The sequence below is a fragment of the Camelina sativa genome, chromosome 14, assembly GCF_000633955.1.
Source record: "Camelina sativa cultivar DH55 chromosome 14, Cs, whole genome shotgun sequence".
Classification (NCBI taxonomy): Eukaryota; Viridiplantae; Streptophyta; class Magnoliopsida; order Brassicales; family Brassicaceae; genus Camelina; species Camelina sativa.
Window position 1 is genome coordinate 21995448 of NC_025698.1, and position 4687 is coordinate 22000134.

Here is a 4687-nt window from a genome sequence, read left to right on the forward strand (position 1 = left end):
AATTATTACTAATGAACAGTGCAATGAGACCTCCTGGTACTGCTCCATTACCAGAAGCTCACAAGGTTGATATGACCAAGAAAGAGCCTAAAGAGACTAAAGAGTCTAACTACGTCCATAGAAGCAAGTATCACGGTCGTGGCCATGGTGAAAGAGGACGTGGTGGTCATGGCAATTACCATGGAAATAATTATGATGGTCATGGCCGTGGGAATCGATCAGACTTCGGTCGTGGTCGAAGTAGAGGCCACGAAATTTTCAAACCGCAACATAAGACCAAATTCATTTGCCATAGATGTGGTATGGGGAATCATTGGGTAAAGACATGCAGAACACCTAAGCATCTTGTTGATCTCTATCAAGAGAATTTGAAAAAAGAATCCAAAAGCTAATCTGGTTCATCTCGATGGTGAAGGAGATTTCGACTATGAGAATGATGACCAATTGGATTATGAGACTTCANTGAAATTATGTGGTAAGGAGGTTACTAAGGAAGACTTGCTAGAGAAAACATTCTTAACCTTTCACACCAATAACATATTGCTTCAGCAACAATATCGTGAAAAGGGCTTTAAGACATATGCAAGTCTAATCTCTTGTTTGCTACTTGCTGAGCAGACCAATGAATTATTACTAATGAACAGTGCAATGAGACCTCCTGGTACTGCTCCATTACCAGAAGCTCACAAGGTTGATATGACCAAGAAAGAGCCTAAAGAGACTAAAGAGTCTAACTACGTCCATAGAAGCAAGTATCACGGTCGTGGCCATGGTGAAAGAGGACGTGGTGGTCATGGCAATTACCATGGAAATAATTATGATGGTCATGGCCGTGGGAATCGATCAGACTTCGGTCGTGGTCGAAGTAGAGGCCACGAAATTTTCAAACCGCAACATAAGACCAAATTCATTTGCCATAGATGTGGTATGGGGAATCATTGGGTAAAGACATGCAGAACACCTAAGCATCTTGTTGATCTCTATCAAGAGAATTTGAAAAAAGAATCCAAAAGCTAATCTGGTTCATCTCGATGGTGAAGGAGATTTCGACTATGAGAATGATGACCAATTGGATTATGAGACTTCAGATTGTCTAAGAGAGGATAATTAAATTTAAATATTGTCTTGATTTAATTTCCATGTTTTATGCTTTGAATTTTATTGGATTATAATTTTGGTTTAAATTCAATTATTTTATTTCCTTCAATATATATTTGTTTGTTTTATTATGTTATGTCTAAAACATTATTCTTGTTNTTTAAGACATATGCAAGTCTAATCTCTTGTTTGCTACTTGCTGAGCAGACCAATGAATTATTACTAATGAACAGTGCAATGAGACCTCCTGGTACTGCTCCATTACCAGAAGCTCACAAGGTTGATATGACCAAGAAAGAGCCTAAAGAGACTAAAGAGTCTAACTACGTCCATAGAAGCAAGTATCACGGTCGTGGCCATGGTGAAAGAGGACGTGGTGGTCATGGCAATTACCATGGAAATAATTATGATGGTCATGGCCGTGGGAATCGATCAGACTTCGGTCGTGGTCGAAGTAGAGGCCACGAAATTTTCAAACCGCAACATAAGACCAAATTCATTTGCCATAGATGTGGTATGGGGAATCATTGGGTAAAGACATGCAGAACACCTAAGCATCTTGTTGATCTCTATCAAGAGAATTTGAAAAAAGAATCCAAAAGCTAATCTGGTTCATCTCGATGGTGAAGGAGATTTCGACTATGAGAATGATGACCAATTGGATTATGAGACTTCAGATTGTCTAAGAGAGGATAATTAAATTTAAATATTGTCTTGATTTAATTTCCATGTTTTATGCTTTGAATTTTATTGGATTATAATTTTGGTTTAAATTCAATTATTTTATTTCCTTCAATATATATTTGTTTGTTTTATTATGTTATGTCTAAAACATTATTCTTGTTCATATTAAGAAATGGCTGAGGACAAGAACATAAGAGATATTTTGCATAATCTCATTTTGAAAAATGCCAATATTAGCACAATAGCGGGTATAGCAAGCTTAATTGAAGGTTACAGCCAGACTCATATACTTTTACCTTTNGAGACTAAAGAGTCTAACTACGTCCATAGAAGCAAGTATCACGGTCGTGGCCATGGTGAAAGAGGACGTGGTGGTCATGGCAATTACCATGGAAATAATTATGATGGTCATGGCCGTGGGAATCGATCAGACTTCGGTCGTGGTCGAAGTAGAGGCCACGAAATTTTCAAACCGCAACATAAGACCAAATTCATTTGCCATAGATGTGGTATGGGGAATCATTGGGTAAAGACATGCAGAACACCTAAGCATCTTGTTGATCTCTATCAAGAGAATTTGAAAAAAGAATCCAAAAGCTAATCTGGTTCATCTCGATGGTGAAGGAGATTTCGACTATGAGAATGATGACCAATTGGATTATGAGACTTCAGATTGTCTAAGAGAGGATAATTAAATTTAAATATTGTCTTGATTTAATTTCCATGTTTTATGCTTTGAATTTTATTGGATTATAATTTTGGTTTAAATTCAATTATTTTATTTCCTTCAATATATATTTGTTTGTTTTATTATGTTATGTCTAAAACATTATTCTTGTTCATATTAAGAAATGGCTGAGGACAAGAACATAAGAGATATTTTGCATAATCTCATTTTGAAAAATGCCAATATTAGCACAATAGCGGGTATAGCAAGCTTAATTGAAGGTTACAGCCAGACTCATATACTTTTACCTTTTGGCACACATCTTGAAATAAGTGATGCCTTATATTCACCCAGCTCAAAGAGGAGCTTAATGAGTTTCAAAGATATTCGTTTGAATTNTGGCCGTGGGAATCGATCAGACTTCGGTCGTGGTCGAAGTAGAGGCCACGAAATTTTCAAACCGCAACATAAGACCAAATTCATTTGCCATAGATGTGGTATGGGGAATCATTGGGTAAAGACATGCAGAACACCTAAGCATCTTGTTGATCTCTATCAAGAGAATTTGAAAAAAGAATCCAAAAGCTAATCTGGTTCATCTCGATGGTGAAGGAGATTTCGACTATGAGAATGATGACCAATTGGATTATGAGACTTCAGATTGTCTAAGAGAGGATAATTAAATTTAAATATTGTCTTGATTTAATTTCCATGTTTTATGCTTTGAATTTTATTGGATTATAATTTTGGTTTAAATTCAATTATTTTATTTCCTTCAATATATATTTGTTTGTTTTATTATGTTATGTCTAAAACATTATTCTTGTTCATATTAAGAAATGGCTGAGGACAAGAACATAAGAGATATTTTGCATAATCTCATTTTGAAAAATGCCAATATTAGCACAATAGCGGGTATAGCAAGCTTAATTGAAGGTTACAGCCAGACTCATATACTTTTACCTTTTGGCACACATCTTGAAATAAGTGATGCCTTATATTCACCCAGCTCAAAGAGGAGCTTAATGAGTTTCAAAGATATTCGTTTGAATTGTTTCCATGTTGAAACTAAGGGTGAAGGAAACCAAGAGTTCCTACATATTACTGAAATCACCCAAGGATCTAAGAAAATCCTAGAGACTATACCCGCATTACCCACTGGTCTTTACCATGCTAAGATTAATATGATAGAAGCTAATATGGCAATGAACAAGATGTTCAATGAACAATTCCCTCTATGGCATGACCGGCTTGGCCATCCGGGTTCGAACATGATGCGTAAGCTAATTATGAATTCAAATGGGCACACTCTTAAAGAGAGACGGGTTATCCCTAAAAATCTCANTTGAATATCTCAAGAAAGAGTTTGAAATGAAAGACCTAGGTAAGACTAAGTTCTGTTTGGGATTGCCGCTTGAGTACATAGATAATGGAATCCTTGTGCATCAAATGGCATATACTGAAAAGGTACTCAAGAGATTTAATATGGACCAGGCTCACCCATGGCCTAGCCCAATGGTTGTGAGAAGCCTTAATTTGGACAGTGATCCATTCGGTCCAAAGAAGGATGATGAAGAAATTCTCGGTCAGGAAGTGCCATACCTCAGTGCTATAGGAGCTTCNATTTACATCCCAAGCGTTTAATGAATATTGTATGTCCATGGGGGTAAGTTTGGAACATCCTGTGGCACATGTATATACACAAAATTGATTAGTTGAATCCTTTATTAAACGTATTCAATTAATTGCTCGACCATTACTCATGCGGTTGAAGCTTCCTGTGTCGGCTTGGGGACACGCAGTATTACATGCAGCAGAGCTTATGCGCATCAGGCCATCTAGTGAGCATAAATATTCGGCATCCCAATTACTAACGGGTCATGAGCCAGACATATCCCATCTAAAGACATTCGGGTGTGCCGTTTATGTACCGATTGCACCATCACAGAGAACAAAGATGGGACCTCAAAGGAGGATGGGAATATATGTTGGATATGATTCTCCGACCATTATTAAGTATCTAGAGCCAACTACAGGTGATTTATTTAAGGCCAGATACGTGGATTGTTAGTTTGCTGAATCCGATTTTCCTATGTTGGGTGGAGAGACAAACAAGCTGGTCAAAGAAATATCATGGAATCAAACATCCTTAAATTGGCAAGATCCTCGAACTCTAGCATGTGAGGCAGAGGTCCAAAAGATTATATATTTACAAAAGCTAGCTAATCAATTGCCAGA